An 18,155-nucleotide genomic window follows, 5' to 3' on the forward strand; every position below is an offset into this window, starting at 1 on the left:
AAGGTCACTGATGTTCTTCCCCTGCAGGTAAGAGAACTCTGCTGTAACCTGTGGTGTCCCTCAATGTTTGTCATTATTAGCTATTTTATGCAACACAAACTTTGTCCTATGCTAATGGCATTCATTCCCAATTATTAATGTATGTTTAATGTCTCCCTACTTAATGACATTTATTTAGTCAGCCTCAGAAGGATAAAAGCCTGACTGGGCTTGCCAATATTCAATCCTGCAAGTGTGGTGTCAGCGACATCTTTGTAATGGATGCATTTTATGTGAATGAGTTTTTGTCGAACTCCACAGAATTCTTATCCACAATATTACCCATTCCAAGCAGTAGTGCATGTCATTAGTAGGCACATACCAGTGCATATACTGACAGCACCTCAGGTATCTGTGTGTTGTGCAACACATTGTAGAAATAAATATTGTAGTCTTTAGACCCTGATGGGCAGTCCACCAGCCTGACTAGGTGGAAGAAAGCGATACAAAAGGGGATGATGGACGGAGCGTTTGAGCAAATCAAACACTCACCCCCAGTCAACTGATCTGGGTTTAATCCATCACCATTCATTAGCTCACTCGGCCACCCCAGTTCAGACATGGCTATATGCAAATCAGTCTGACCCTGTGCCTCATGGGAACAGTCCAATATTTACAACAAGGGGTGGTGAGGGACAGAGTCTCTGAATTAAGCAGAATACTCTCACCCAGTCAAGAGATCAGGGCTAGATCCAACACCGTTTTTTAGCTCATGGGAACAGTCCAGCCCGAACTGCCAAGCCATGTCTTCCCTGGACCGGAAACAAGCATCCTGGGACCGGTTTGTATCGCTTTGTTTGCCCATAGTTTGCAGGGTATGCTCAGACGTGAGTCCCTTGCTCACTTGGCCACTGGATTCAAAATAGCCTGGCTGATGAGGATTATGAATCTGAAACCGGTCCCAGGATGCTTGTTTCCGGTCCAGGTAAGACATGGCTTGGCAGTTCGGGCTGGACTGTTCCCATGTGGCACAGGGTCAGACTGATTTGCATATGGCCATGTCTGAACTGGGGTGGCTGAGTGGGCTAAAGAATGGTGATGGATTAAACCCAGATCAGTTGACTGGGGGTGAGTGTTTGATTTGCTCAAACGCTCCGTCCATCATCCCCTTTTGTATGACTAGGTGGAAGAGACACCACTTCTGCTAACATGGCTGTCATTTCTATAGATCCACCTCAGCATGTCAGAGATCGTTTCCGAAAGTGCTCCAGCTAGCATCTCATAAGTAATTGTTAGATAATGATGAGGCAAGTTGAATTTTTACAAAAAAGAAGATTTATTCCAAAGTAAAAGAAGCACCCCTGGATAGGATCTTGAAGCCAGGAGTCTCTGCCAACAACTGTCCCTTCTTGTCTGCTCTCCGTCAACGGCCTGATCCGGGTTGGAGTGTGGAACACACAGATCGTGCCATGAAGGAGAACATTCAAAAGACAACATACACAGCAAAACAGTGTAGAATACAAAATGTGCATGCAAGCACGAGAAAAACACATTGAACTAAAAATAAAGCAGTGCTTGCAAACAGACACGCACTGCACATATCAACAAGATATGACAGTAATTTCAGCAAAATGGTAATGCCTGCTGGCCACCATGTGATTGCTACTTTCCAGCATTTTTTTGATTTACAGATTTTGTAGTGGGATTTTTCTACTTCTGTGTGTGAGGATCAATGTTTTTTTCCTGTTTGCAATCACCATGTTTTAGATGATGCAGATGCATTTGATGCTCTAAAGTGGGTGGCCCTGTTGCAGAAGAACTGCAGGCTAAATGTTTCTAACAGCAGAGGCTGACAAGACTTTGCTGTTGAAATTCCAGAAATCCCTCACCTCTTAATGAAATGAGGAGAGCACAGGCCTGGTGGACAGGGTCTCTACAGTGGTTTGCAAATGTGCCATATCTGCAAATCCCTGCATGATGTCTATGCTGTCTTCTGTGCAGGTATAGAGATGGCATCACCCACCAGGGATGGCTCCTCCACTATGGCGGAGGAGCGTTGCTCCACTGCTTTTAAGCAGTGAGAAACATAAAATGATAAGGGATAGACATCTATAGGTTGTCAGGTATCTTACGCTGTTAAAAGCTCTAGCTGAATGCAGGTTTGGCATTCTTTTAAACCCTTTTTAATTTTAGTTTTTAACTTTGGTGATAGATTGCTTGTGTTGCACTTTGGCTTCCCTCACCTCCTCGGTCCACCGCAGCACTCTGCTGAGTGTTGCGGAAGGTAGTGGGTGTTTTTCTCTCTCCTCTCCACTTCCTGTGAGCTTTGCTCGCTCCGTGGTGGGGTGGGCGCTCTCGTCTTCTTCTGACCCAGCCTACTTAAGATCACGCTGGGCCGGACATGCAGCAGGCGCACGCAGTGGGCGCTCCGAAGTCACGCCAAAGGCAAGCCCTTCTGCACACATACACACCTGCACTGCACCATGCGCCAGGACCCCCTGGTAGTCCCATAAGAGACTTCATTAAGCCCCTCACCTATTCTAAAGACCATCTTCTCGGGCTATGGAGGCATGGAGATCTTCATTGCCATTTCATAATCCTGGAAGCTGATACATCCAGTCAGGGGTATGTCTACCCCTCATGTAAACTTCAGTTTCCTCATGCTGATACTTGCCATATCCCTGCAGATTAACCCTCTTTCCTCCCTACTCCCTTGGAGAAGACCTTTTTAGGCTAGCTCATCAATGCTAGATCCCTTATAAAAAACAAAGTGGAGTTTTGCGACTTTGTGTCTCTTCAAAAGCCGGACTGGGTTTTTATCCCTGAGACCAGGGCCAGGGGCTGCTTCGGACCTAACCTGTTGGATGCAATCCCTCCAGGATATGCATGATCACGTTTTGACAGGGTAGGGAGAATGAGTGGGAGGTTAGGCATACTGTTCAAGGACTCCTACTCCTGCTACACTGAGCCGTTAACTACATCTTCTGGTCCCTAGCAAGCAATATACTTTTCATGAAAAATACTTACTACAGAAAGTTTTGCTGGGATTTTAACCTACCGTCACCCCTGACCAAAATCATTGTTTAGTCTGGATTATACTAATCGCATAGAACCTTACTTGGCAAAACTTAATTTGACGCTCCTGGGTGATTTTAATTTTCACTTAGATAAGTCCTTCAGTACACACTCTCAGCCTCTTTTAGAAGTCATGGCATGCTGTGGATTCCCTCAATTAGTGAAAAACTCTACTCATAAGGCGGGACACATTTTGGATGGTATCTTTTCAAATGACTCCCGTCTTGTGGTAATGGAGCCTCTTCAACTCTCCTGGTCAAATCAATATGCTGTTCCTTTTTCTCTCCTGATCCCCTCGGATATTCAAGCGCTTTAGAAATATTTTAACATAACATAACATCCCTCTACTACATACATCTTTGAATAAGGGAAATACAAATGTAGTAAAAAGGAATTTCAGCCACATTAATAAGGAAACTCTCAGTAATCTTCATTGGAATAATCATTCTGATGCCAATTTGGCATCTATAGAAATCTCCAATTGGCTACTAACAGCTATTGATTCCCTTGCTCCCCTCAAGGAGCACTATGCAGGCAGAAAAAAGCCTACTGCCCCTTGGTTTTCAGAGAGGCTAAGGAAGCTTAGACAATCCTGCCATCATCAAAAAAACATCAGTCGACGATGTCTCAACCCGACTGAAAAAGATCTTCTTAGACAGGAATTAGTGGAAAACAAAACTGCTATTAAAGAGGAAAAATCATCTTTCTATTCTCTAATGGCAGAATCTCTCAGGTCCTCTAGAGAACTTTTCAGTATAATTAATTATCTCTCCTCTCCTCTGGTTTCTACCTATTTGGATAGCTCTCAGGATCTTTGGCTACATTTTTCATTCAAAGATTTCAGAAATATATTCCTCCTTGGACAATCTAAATTCTGAGTTGTCCAATAAAGCTCCTACTACTAGCCCCACTTTCCTTAATTTTCGTGCACTCCACGAGGAGTAGCTAATTTATCTGCCTTCCCCTCCTTGTCTTCGGAGCACAAGGATTGTCTTCTAGGGGGAATCACCTCTGGATCCCCTCTGGAATCTTGCCCCCTGAAGATCATGAAATTAGGAAGGGAGATGATTGTCCCTCACCTTACCTGCATGCTCAATGTAGCTATTTCTTCGGGACAGTACCCTCTCACTTGGAAAACTGCAGTGTCAAACCATTATTAAAAAAGGCTACTTTAGATCCCACTGAATTAAACGATTTTCAATCTATCTCTCTGTTGGCAGTCCCTGCAAAAATCTTGGAGAAGCATCTTAGTTTCCATTTAAGCTCCTACTTGGGCCAACATCATTTACTTGATGGCTCTCCGCATGGCTTTAGGAGTGGCCATAACCAAGAGACGGCTTTAAGCTGTGCAATAAAAACAACATCCACATTCAAGTTGATGCTGGGTACACCTCTCTAGTACTTCTCCTGGACTTAACTTCATCCTTTTATACCATTTCACCCTCGAGGTTGGTCGGCCGTCTCAAGGAAATTGGGGTCACAGACTCCGCTCTGATGCTTATGTCCTCTTTTCTCAATGACTGGTCACAAAAAAAAAAAATTGGATCAATTCTACTCTGATACCACTCACACCTTCTGCGGAGACCCACAGGGTTCTTCATTGAGCCCAACCTTGTTTAATATCTATGTCGCCCCTCTGGCCTAAGTCATTAGAGCGTTGGGCTGGAGGCTCTGTCCTATGCGGATGACACACAAGTTATTGTGCCAATAACCAATAGCATAGAGGCACCGGCAGCACATTTTAAAAACTGCATACGGGCTGTGACCTCACGGATGGTAGATAACTACTTTTGACTCAATGGTGACAAAACAGAAGTCTTGATTTTGGTAGTCAACAATCTATATGGTCCCATTCTTGGTGGCCTGAAATGCTCGACTCATGCCCCTGTCCAGCTCCAACAGCAAAGAATCCTGGTGTCATAGTTGACAGATCTCTTTCTTTTGACCCCCAGATCAACAGAAATGTTTCCACTTGTTTTGGCATCATCAGGGTTCTGAGGAAGATCTTTCCATGTATTTCCTTTTACTCTCAAAAGCAGGCTGCTGTCGCTCTGGTCCTTTCCAGATTGGATTATTGTAATGCCCTCTATACAGACATCAATAAGGGATCCATTCACAAACTGCTGCTTGTACAGAATGCAGCATCCAGACTTGTGATCTTCCTAAATTCCACCCTGTTTTGGCGTCTATTTGCAAGTTGCACTGGCTTCCTCTTGGCCAGAGAATCTTGTTCAAGGCCCTTTACCTTATCTACAAAGCTCTTCATAATTTAGGCTCTGAATGCATCAAAAGACTTTTTCAATGGTATGTGCTTAACAAATAATTATGATCTTCCAGTAAAATCTGGCTGGTAGTTTCCAGGTTCAGGAGAGCCAGGTGGGGAAGAAGAGTTTTTTTTGTCACTGCCTCTAAGCTTTGGAATACTCCTCAGCTATCGATCTCTGGACAAGAGACTCACTCTCTTTTCGGCAAGGCCCTAAAGACTTGGCTCTTCACTACTAATTGTTTGGTTCCCTTCTGTGCCTCCTATGACCACCGGCTCTATCCACAGCGCCTTAACACCTTTGGACAAAGTTTACGCTTTATAAGACTAACATTCATTCATTAATGATAACTTAGAGTTATCCTTTTATGCGTTGCGCCCTGCAGCTTTGCGGTGGCGGGCAGGCGGGTGGTTGGGGCTGCTCTGCTCTGAGAGCAGGGGATGAGTGGTTTGCCCACTCCTAAGTGTTCATTGACTGTTTGGTTGGCCCTCTTGGGCCACTCAAACCAGTCATGCGCAATTGCCCCTTCTCCATGTAGGTTGCATTACTGTTAGCATGGAGAGCATACCCACCTCTCCAGCCCCTGGCTGAGCGCCAAGTCAAGGTAGGGAGTAATCGAAAATATACACAAAATGAATTCCACCAGACATTTTCAGGATTGTTCCTGAAAGCTTCAAATGTTGGAGTTCTACAGAACCAAAATCAGAATAAGTTTTGTAGAGTCTCAACAGTTTGAAATCTGTACCATTTGTTTGAATTGGGTTCACTGCCTGTGTCTGCCAGCGCAGAAGTATACATAGCGTGATGTCATCTAGAGTCAGTTTTATCTGCGACTCTATGAGTTTAGACAACAAGCTTCACTGCCTTTACCAGTGGCCTCTAACCACCCTGAAGGTGGTACACAAACCCACACTGCACCCACCATCACAGGGTTCTCATGCCAAAAATTATACGTTTCAAGCTAAACTTCTACTACTTCGTGTGTAGCAGCAACTCTCCCCGTCTTCAGAGATTGCTGAAGATTGCTCTGAAGACACCATGCACAAGGCAAAGAGAACCCTCACCTGCATTTTTAAATATCACCATGCAAATAAGAAAAGACTTACGGGCACATGCATCAACCTATTTAGGAAGAGCAAACGGTGCGAATCGGTAAATTCGGCCGTTTGCGCTTCCTAAATATGTTTTTGGGATGCATGAAACAGAGTTTCAAAATTCGCTATTTTTTGCATTTCCTAAAAATGCGAATGCATTTAAGGAATCTCATTGGTGCGATTCCTTAAATGCAATGCATCATTTTTTTTTTAAATTGCGAATTTTTAAATAGGAAGTGCAAATTAACACTAGGTTGACCCTCGTGTTAATTTGCAAAAATCTTTAAAAAAGCAAAAAAATGCATTTTTTAAACTTTCATGTTACAGACACACATGTCCTTAGGACATGTGTGTGTGAAACATGCACTTTAAAATACATTTCAGGGGTGCAGGGGGGTCCTTTGGCCCCCCCCTCTGCACCCTTGCAATGCATCAACAAATTGCGAGTGCAAAAAAAAAATGCAAAACGGCATTGATTCCTATGGGCCTCTAGGCCCATAGGAATCAATGTAATGCCATTCCTTAATTGCGATTCGCAATTAAGGAATCGCAATTTCCGAAAATTAAGAAATCCCAAAAACTTTTAGGATTTCTTGATGCATAGGATTTTGCAATTCCTAAATTGCGATTCCTTAATTTTCGCAATTTAGGAAGTGCAAAATCCTACAGTGATGCATGTGCCCGTTAGGGTCTTGTTCACAATAGCATTTATTATTATGGGAAGTAGTAATACAGGAGTACCCTTTTAGATACTCTTACGAGTCTTTGAGGCACGCCCAGTTCACTCTTAGTGAAAGAGGGCACAACCTTTTCAATTAGTGCTAATTGTATATGGATATTCCTTGAATATTCTCATTCTGTTGCTATTTTAGATGTTTTGGGTCCAATTCACAAATATAATAAACATGTGTAAAAGAGTACAACAGAAACACTATTTACATACCGTAAAATGTCTTAAGGAATAGGTTACACAATTTCCTGTGCTCTTCTTGTATAATATTGATTGAATATTCACATTACAAATTAGGCCACATAGTCCCTTCTGTACTAGAATTGGCTTGTGGAGCATGACTAGCACAATGATTTGGATGCTAGGAGGAGAGAGCAGCATATCTTCTAAGATATTGCACTGCTGCTCTCTTCTCCCTCCACTAGTGCTCTTTCAAGTTGCCTAGCACCTGGACACCATAGCACATATGTGTGTGTGATGTCTAGCATAGGTTTGGTAACTGAAGGGTAGCCTTCTAGTAAACAACATTCTATGATAAGACATACTTTACAAATATTCAAACATTGTATGTATGCTCTATAGTGCAGCACAAAAGAAACATTTGAAAAGCCCTGTCTACCATTACCATTAGATAGTGCTTTGTGTAAAAAACCATGAGCGGTAGTGTGGAAATGCCCATGTACCACTCATGGGGCTTCCTCTTGCTGCAGAGTGATGCAAAGTAACGCAAAGTAATGCAAAATGCAATTGAGTACATTTAGTGCTACGTTCTAGCAGATTACAGTTTTGCACTGGAAAGTAAACAACTTATCAACACTTTGCACTAGTTTGTGTCACTTTTTGTGACCTTGTACAATCGCAATGTATTGATAAATCTGCCCTTTTGTTTCATGTGGACTTAGCCTGCAGTAATACTCAGCTGTTTTCTCCAAAATAAATATAATCTGTGATTTCTTGAATATCCTCAGAAATGCATTCATTTATTCATGAATATTGCTGCAGTGGGAGCTATTGTACTACATCTGCGCTTTTCTGTTTTAATATGAAATTGGGTTGTTGGTACCCTTAGCAAGAAATACGTACATTTACAATCCAAATAATGTATTATTTTCTATATATAAATAATGGTAGTGTTTCTTTATGACAGCGTTGGGAGTCTAAGCTCTTTATTCTTCCCCTTTCTCCTTGTGTGCTTGCCTTTGTGTTATAAAATGTAATCAGGAAACCGTTTGTTGAATGTATGGTCTCTAAAACTATGAAAAAGTGAGGTAGACTGTCCCTCGATTTATCAAATGTTAATGACACAACTAATATACACTGTGCAGTTTCCTCACTACACCACAATATTTTAGCAAGCTCTTGCAAAATCTGCAAGAGCAGGATATTAGAATTACTGCTCCTGGTTTCTTGCTTTACAGATATCATTTTTCACATAGATAGACTTCTCCATATCATTTTAGGCAAGGATGCCTAGGGAGGCAATTGTACATTTTCAATCTTTCTAGTGTTTTGAGTGAGGCCTAACAGAGAGTTGCCTATACTGATTACGCTTCTTTGAATCTTGCTAGTTTTGGAGCGAGAGTCTTTTGAGTGGTGCTCTTCACCACCACAAGCCTCAAGTAACACCTAAATTCAAGGGTAACAATAGCTGCTTTCTAGGGATAGAAATAAACCTTCGAGCAGGCACTAAAAGACCAATTGATGATCCTGGTTTGGGTGCTTGTTTATGGAAAGCACCCAAACCACAGCTTTCAACTGTCCCTGATCAGAACTTTCCCTTATAACTCCTTTAAACGACCCATATTAGAACTTTGGCCATGTTCTCTTCTGTAACCATTTCACAGCAAGACATCACACATCTTCCATCAATAAAAATAAAAATAAAAAACAAGAAAAGGAAGAAAATGCACCTGTAGGAAGAACCATCATTATGTCCCTATCATCGTATCATCAACCTTCACTTGAATATTGAACACTTTAATTGTTTGTCCTACTGTCTCTCTTTTTTAGGGATGGGTGGAGCTCACGGAGTTTCACTCCTTGGAATTCAGTGGAGTTACATAAAAACTCAGCGAGATTCTGCAGGGTTCTGCGAGCATGCGGAATTTGGCACTTTGCGCTGCTTGTGCTGATTTTTAGTGCCAGGAGCTTGTTCTGTGCTGTAAAATCACTGCAAACGACACCACTCAGCACACCAGAGAGTGCTGCTTCTTTCTGCAGATGGAGTAGATTTTCAACTAGAGAGGCAGATTTCTCAATGTGAATGGACTCAACCTGCTGCAACCACGCATGCTGAGAAAATCTCTGCAGGTGATGTTCTAGCACTTTAAAACCGTACTAGGGGCCGCAAATTCTTGCTCACGCTTGACAACTCAATGTTGCGTAATGCGGAGTGGGCAAAACTCAGCAAACTCTGCCAGTAGAGTGAAATATTCCACCTACCTCTATTCTTTTGGTCCAGTTACCATTCCTCACAATATCACTCCACCCTTTGGTCCATCTCATTCAGCCAAAAAATAAATGCTGTCAGGGGTTCTACCTTTAAACATCTATACATTAGTTTTCATAGTTATCTGATTTAGAGACAATCAGTATGATATCAATCTCTGATGTTAAAGTCTCCACCAAGTCAAACTGTTAACTTTCACTAGTTGAAATCCTCCCTTTACTGTCCTGGTAAATCTTCCCACTATACCATTAGATTCAGGAAAATACTGTGTACACTTAAGAAGACTTATATCACATGACTTTAATAATGTCTCAAATTCTTTAGAACAGAACAGCACTACATTGTTTGTCAACACTTCAAGAGAGAAACTCGCTATCTCTCTCTCTGAAATTTCTCTTCCAAATCACAAATGATGCCCTTTAAACTGATTTGTATTTACTTCCGGGACGTCTGTCCACAGTGAAAAAACATCAACATGGACAAACAAATAAGGGGTGACAATCTCGGCCAACAATTGCCCAAGTAATCCATTCATCCTTCCTGCCATCTCCTGATGGAGTACAGGTTTTCAAAATCTTATCACTACTTCAGCACTCACCACAATCTCAAACTTCCTCTCCACCTCAACATAAAAACTGAACCATCTGTGATCTAATATTAATCTTTCTTTTAGTCTAACCACGCCTAGGTACCTTTAATGTGTGAATTCCATCAGCACCAAAATGGTTTCAACCAAACAACCCAAAATGTTTCTTTGGGCCAGTCTTCCCCTGGCACACTGAACCTTCGCCTGTGATCATCAGCCTCCTTGCCAAGTTCAACACCCTGCAAATCAGGTGTTTTTAAGCCATTCTTAACATCATTAGATTATTTTCGACAGACATCATCCCACCAAAGCTCAACATTTTTTTTATGAATTTGATTGTTCAGCTAAATTTTGATTCATCCAGATGAATGTCAAAAAACTTTTTTGTGAACTGGTTCTTTTAGATTCTTAATGGTCTCAACCAACCCATGTTTAGGTTTCACACCTATACCAGATGCATGATGGGTCTAATAAAATATTCTTTCTTTAGCAAAGCAAAATGTTTCTGCAGGTAACGTCAAACCATACTTTTGAAATTAATCCAACACACTCATAACCCTTTCATCAAACTCCTTCTTTGTCCAGCTATGCACTAGAACATCGTCCTCACGACATTGTACTCCTGGGAAACCATTCAATAGATAAGTTGTGGTTCTCTGAAAAAACACTGCCATGGACACTAAAACCCAAAGGCATGCCCACACATTTTAGAGTGACGATGGAAGATTTGAAAGCTGTAAGACCTTGGGAATGCTCTTAGAGACAAATCTGGTGGTACGCAGAGGCCATACCAGAGTAGTAAAGTTCCATCTGTAGGGTTGGACAGGCACTGCACACTTTAGATCTTGTCCAAAGTCATACTGTATTTGAAACCCGGAACAACGCTCCCTTTTCTTCCTCCCAACATTTTGATTGACTCCTCTTTTTTTTTGCTGTACCTTTTTGCTAGCCTCTGAGCACTTTACTACTGCTAACCAGTGCATGTGCTTCTCCTCTAAACATGTCGACATTTATTTATTTATTTATTTATTTTATAAACTTGTAAGGCGCAACAGCTACCCAAGAAGGGTTTCCCGGCACCAAAAGACACAGCAAACAAGTGTCAGTGGAGCGTCGGGGTCATTCGGATTTGTTGATCGAACAGCCATGTTTTTATTTCTTTCCTGAACTTAGAATAACTCTCCTCTTTGCGTATGTGGATGGGTAAGGTGTTCCAAATAGAAGGACCCTGATGGGCAAAAGATCTCCCTCCTATTCTGGAAAACTTGAATCTGGGCACACAATATGTTGCTGCTGAGAGTGACCGTAAGTTTCTTTTAGGAATGTAGGGGTGCACTAATGCCTGAAGGTATTTGGGTGCAGTGCCTGCTTTTATTTTGAACATATAGTTTAGGGTCTTAAACGTTATGCGGTTTTCCACTCTGAGCCAGTGAAGTTTGCGCAAGAAAGGGGACACATGGGTATTTTTTAGGTATTTGACAGAGGATCCGGGCAGCCGCATTCTGGATCATCTGAAGTCTCTTTACTGTTCCTTTGTTGGCACCTAAATATAAGATGTTCCCGTAGTCAAGCCGGGATGTAACTAAGGCATTGACTACTGTTTTCTGCATAGAGATGGGCAGCATCCATAATACCTTTTTGAGCCATCTCAAGATGGTGAAGCAGAGTCCAACCACTTTGCTGACCTGTGCTTCATGGACAACGAATTGTCCAGGATTACCCCCAGATTCCTAGCATGAGAAACTGGTGTTGGGAGAGTTCCTATCTGGGAAGGCCAATGTGAGGCGTTCCATAGTTCGGGTTGTTTGCCCATTAAAATAATCTCTGTCTTGTCTCCGTTTAATTTCAACTGATTCACATTCATCCAGTTGGAGATGTTCTGGAGACCTTGTTTAAGCAGAGACGGAGATGATGGATGAGATTCTGATAGCCTAAAGATAATCTGAGAATCATCCGCATACGTCATGAATGTCAGCCCAGATTTTTCGGCTAAATCTGCCAAGGGTCTTAGGTACAGATTAAAGAAAAGAGGGCTCAGAATTGATCCCTGCGGTACTCCATGGGGGGAATTGAATGATTCAGAACTTGCTATAGATGAAGCTAGCTGGAAAGTCCGTTGATCCAGGAAGGATTTAATCCATTTTAAGGCATTGCCTTGAATTCCATTATTTTCTAGCAGGAGGAGCAGCTTTTTATGTGACACAGTATCAAAAGCTGCGCTTAAGTCTAATAGAATAAGCGCAACCGTTTGACCGTCGTCAAGATGTTTCCGAATAGTTTTCATTAGTGCATACCTGGCTGGCATATTTAGTTTACCTGTATGTCCCTTGTAAAGAGGTATACTACTACATTCAAAATTGGAAACAACGAACTAAGTGATCATATGCCACAAGAGTTAAGCCTTTTCGCAACTCCAAGTCAAACACTAGATAAAAGAAAAACCATCGTACTGGACGAAACCAGCAATCTCAAAAGAATAAGGTGCAACTCCCATCACATCGAAGAAATTACATTCAAAGCTAAAGATTTGTACAACCAATTAGACGACAGGGCAACCGATTCCCAGGAACTCTGGGAAAAGTTTGTTACATCTCTTGGAGAGGCATTTACCAACAGGCAGAGCAACATGAAGTAGAAAGTCTCAACCAGTACAGCCAAGATAACAAAAAGCCCGAACTCAAAAAAACGTAATTACTCTATAAACCAAACCTTAAAATTATTTCGTAAGTTCCCAAACAGTCTCAGTTTACAAAGAACTAAAAACAACAGTAAAACGAAGGAGATGAGCAAACAAAAGAGCAATGGAAAATGAATTATGGGCGGAACTTCTTTTTTACAACAATCAGAAAATTAGTGCCAAATTTTGGCAGAGTGTCCCCAAACTACAGCGACCAAACCACAAAGGCATAGACTCCAATATTTCAGAATCTACATGGGCTGATTATCTCAAGAAACATTTTGATAATCTTGAACAAAAATCTGCAAGCCCCAGCCCCTTCCATCAAGAAAAAACGTGTCTTAACAACCTTACAATGGTAGCGCTAAATCACTATTGCCTACATGAAGAGGCCAGCAAAAAATCAAAGTTGACGCAAAGGAGCCACATTTGTTATCAGTCCTAAATTGCCCATTAACTGCAGCAGAAGAGCAGAACGGTCCAGCAGTATCGGCAATACGAAAACAAATAGCGAGAGGCAGACGGGCAGGGACCCCCGGCCCTAACGGCATCCCTCCAATACTGTACAAAAACGACCCCGAGTTCTGGAGGAAAGCATTAGTCCCAGTCTTTAGACACACTTTAGGGACTACCACAATTCCAGAGTCGTGGCTAGGCTCAATTATTAGCCCAATATATAGGGATACAGGTCTGATCCAAGCAACTATCGATTAATAGCCCTCATAGACACCGAGGCAAAGTAGTATGCAGGGATCATCCTAAATGAACTGACCTGTTGGGCCTCCACAAACGATATCATCCCAGTAACACAAACGGGCTTCTGCAAAGGGCAAGGTACCACTACAAATATCATGGCCCTAACTATGCTTATGGACACTGCGAAGTAGGGAAAGTACCCCTTATATCTCTGCTTCATAGACTATTCTGCAGCTTTTGATCACATAGACCACAATAAGCTCTGGCGAAAACTTGAGAGCTGGGGGATACCATCCATCCTCCTAGATCAATTTAGGCTTTTGCACACCAATACGTGGATAAGAATAAAGTTAGGTGCAGGTACGCACCTCTCAAGAAGAATCCCCACCAACAAGGGCTTAAAACAAGGATGCGTACTAGCTCCGCTACTATTTAACCTCTTCCTGGCCGATCTACCCCCAGAATTGGTTAACTGTCCATCACACGCACCAAAGATAGGTAATATGACACTAACACACCTGTTATACGCTGATGACCTAGTCCTGATTAGTCGGACACCCATTGGCCTTCAGCACCTCCTGGATATAACTCAATAAATTGCTGAACAAAATTCTTTGACAATAAATTAAAAAAACTAAAATCATGATAGTAAATCATCATAAGAAGACAAATCCCGGCTGGAACTGGAAGGCAACCGACTAAATCATGTAACAAGCTACAAGTACTTGGGCATCATTTTAGATCAACACAACTCCTTCAAGCCACAAATGGAATCCCTACAAAGGAAGGGAACTATGAACTACCTAGCACTCAAACCTCTGAGGAAGCTGCTGCCTGACCTAACGTTATATCCTTTTTGTAAACGTCCTGCAAGCTAAATTATAGCCCACGATCACCTACCGGGGGTGAATCTTTAAGAAGGATAGACGCAACAACTCTAGATAGTATAATAGTGACCTCCTATCGAGCGATCTTTCAGCTCTCTAAGTACGTCTCTCCAGCCCAAATAAGGTTGGAATTTGGGCTTCAAAACCAGGCAACAGAATGAAGGGGAGCCTACATTAAATGCTGGCACAAGATCAAAACAGCTGAAAATAGTACTTTGACTAACCACCTCTGGGTAGAGTTGTCTCGCACTGGAAAATTGTCAGCTAACAAATATCTCCAGGAAACCATCAATATCTTAGGCCTGACAGACCTTTGGAACTGCCCAATGGCTTATTTTTTCTTTACAAAGATTGTTACAAAGAAAACAAGACTAATATCAGCTATGGAGGACAAGTAAACATTATCAAAGAGAGCCCATGGTTGGGCTGTGCTAAACAATTTTGATATCCTTAAACCACAACCCTACATCATGGCAGGAACTAAGCTTGCGTCACCAGAACCTGGGCTGCTATGGGAATTCACAAGGACATAATATCAAGCCCATTATCGCCGCTTTAGCGGCAGTTTCCTGCCGATAAAGCGGCGATATCTTTATTGCCTGAGCTTGATAATATGCCCCCCAATTTTAGACTGAGCATCAATTATTGAGGCAATTACTTTTTATGTAACAATCTTAATAGTTTAATGAACAATAACAAAGTGGAACATTTATTATTAGTGTGTAATTTGTGTACTAACAAAACCTGTTAATTTTAATGACTATGTATGCAATGGTTTTAATTAATCAAGTATAATAAATTTACCTTACCTACCTAGTGAGCCTGCAGCACTGTTTGTGCCCCCAACACAAGTAGCCTTTCAAACCTATCTCAGGCCTGCCGTTGCAGGGCCTGTGTGTGCAGTTTACTGACACTTCGACTTGGCGTTTAAAACCACTTGCCAAGCCTTAAACTCCCCTTTAATTACATATAAGTCACTCCTAAGGTAGGTCCTAAGTGACCCTAAGGGCAGTGTTGTGTTACTAACAGGCAGGACATGTACCTTTTAGTTTTACATGTCCTGGAAGTGACAAACAGCTAAATTAGTTTTTTATTGCTGTGATGCCCTACTCCTTCCATGAGCTAGTATTGAGGATTCCTTAAAACACCTTTTAAGTTTTCATTCCTGATTAGAAAATCATGGCAAATATCTCCAGAATTGTGGTGAAAATCATTTATATTGGTAACGTTGGATTTAACATTACCATTTTAGAAATGCCACTTTTAAGAAAGTGGACATTTATCTGCTCTTTACTTTGCTCTGTGTGCGTGTAGCCTGTGTCCGATGCACATCTGGCCAGGATGACAGCTACACTTGTGCATTCCCTCTAGACAGCCACAACACAGGAAGGGCTGAATTTGACAGGGGATTCATGTGCATTCATCTCCATGATGATAGCCTTCCTGGGCACGAAGATGGAGAGGTGGCTCATACTTACATCTGAATAGGTTGTGTCCTGCCCACACACAAAGGCCTCATTTACTCCTCACTTGCAGTCTGGTGCCAGAGGTGGCCTGAAAGGGATAGTTGTGTATTTCAGAGAGTTCCTTTGAAGTCACCCCCTACATCAAGGGACCTTTTTGGTATAAGTACCTGGACTCTGGCCCTTTCAAAACAGTACTCTACTGGACCTGGAAAGAACTCTGCTGGAATAAAGGTTGCTGTGCTGAAGAGCTTCCAGTCTGCTGTGACTGACTGTTCTGAGGAACCGTATCTCTGCTTTGCTGAGCTGCCTTGCTGCCTGCTGATCTCTGCCCTGCTGATACCAAGGACTGAAACTCCAAGGGCTTGCTGGCTTCCCTCCGGTTTCAGGGAAACAAAATACTTCCTACCATTCTTCTGGGGCTGCCAGACTCTGCTCTCTGTGACTCCCACCATTGCCTGAGGTGCCCCCTCTAAGCTCCGGTCCTCAGAAGTGGGTTCTGCGGCTGCTTTCATCACCTGCGGCTCCTGAGCCCTTTAAATCAAGATTAGAGCTCTTCGCAACTGTGAATGGGCCAATTCACTCGGGAAGTGCATTGCTCGCACAAAGGATCAGCATGAGAAGGTGCAGCATCCTCTCTTCATGCAGCAGCATCGCTGCCCGCGACTGTGTATAGCTCGCCTGTGTGTCCGTGACACCCAGTGGCTCTTCGTGCACCGCAGACAAGCGACACTCAATGTGCTCCCAGGGTACCCCTTTCCTCTAACTGGACCATCTCCTCAGCTTGGGGAGCTAAAACTTCAGTGGGACCTGTTTGGAATTGTATCCAACATGTGCTTCATTGCAGTCGCCTTGACATTTCAGATTTACCCCTGCCTAGCATCACCTCAAGTAACCTTGAGCGCAACTGACTTTTAAGCACTGTTTCTGCATTTATTCTTTAAAAATTCATATCTCGACTTCTACTGATTGGGTTCTGTCATTTTGGTCTTATTTTACTTAGATATGCTCTATTTTTCTAAACCTGTTCTGAAGTCTTTTTATGGTGTTTTTATTGAGTTACTGTAATTTAAGTGTTGCACAAATACTTTATACATTGCCTCTTAAGTTAAGCCTGACTGCTCTGTGCCAAGCCAACAAAGGTTGAGCACAGGTTAATTTAGGGTGTATATCTGACTTACCCTGATTAGGATGGGGGTCCCTACTTGGACAGGATGCAGACTTCTGCCAGCTAGTGAACCCATTTCTAACACCTGGTTAGAACAATAAAGCTAAGTTTAATCAACACAACAAGACCACAACGACAAAAATCCAATAAGTAGAACTGGAGTTATGAATGATCAAAGAATATCTGCAAATATAGGGCCAAATTCACGAAAGTAATATGAGACAAAATTCTAACTTTATGACTTTCCGTATTCACAAAAGGCATTTAAGAGTAGTAAAGTTAGGATCCCTAACATGTCTGCAGGAAGCCTTTTTCCTTTTTCCCCTTCTAATGGGTGGTTCTCCCAATGACTAGGCAAAATGACGTGGGCTTATATTTGACATTCCTTTCATTGGTGTTTAAAAAAAATTTAATACAAAATAATAAATACGTGACTCTCAGATGCATAACAAATATGGCCCCCTTATTAAACCCAAAAAAATAATTACCCTATCTTACAATATTTTTCCAATCACCAATATGAGGCTTGGCTTAGTGACACGAAGAAGCCAAGAGGTGTGCCAATCACTGTTGAAATTTGATTCCAAAGATTCAATACAATACAGTAGTCTTTAACAAGAATAATACTCTGAATTGCCAGAAAAGCTCTACTCGCCCTGTGAAGAGAAAAACATCTTGTGCAGAACTGGTGTAAGAGTACACTGTCAAGCTCAGGATGATCACTGGAACCAAAGGGCTGAATAATAGCCCAGTAACATCAGACATAGGCGGGGGGCCATACAGTCCCGGGGCAGCGGGAAGTGCAGACATGATGGAGGCACTAATTCAATTAGAAGCTGATATGAGCAGCAAAAAAGATAAAGAAATAAACGAGGAGGCCAACAAATCCAACATAGCAGGAAAAAGTGCTTCATTAACTGTGGAAAAAAACTTGGGTTTGGAGAAAAAAGAGGGAGCCTCAGTAGAAGGGGAATGCTTCTACTCAGTAAATGAAGAAACTGATACTACCCAGTCAAGCGATGTCACGTCAGAAGAGGGGGAGGTAGAAGAAGAAACAAGCTCTGGTTCAAACCTATCAATGAAAGAA

This window comes from Lissotriton helveticus, chromosome 8 (assembly GCF_964261635.1).
Source record: "Lissotriton helveticus chromosome 8, aLisHel1.1, whole genome shotgun sequence".
Lineage (NCBI taxonomy): Eukaryota > Metazoa > Chordata > Amphibia > Caudata > Salamandridae > Lissotriton > Lissotriton helveticus.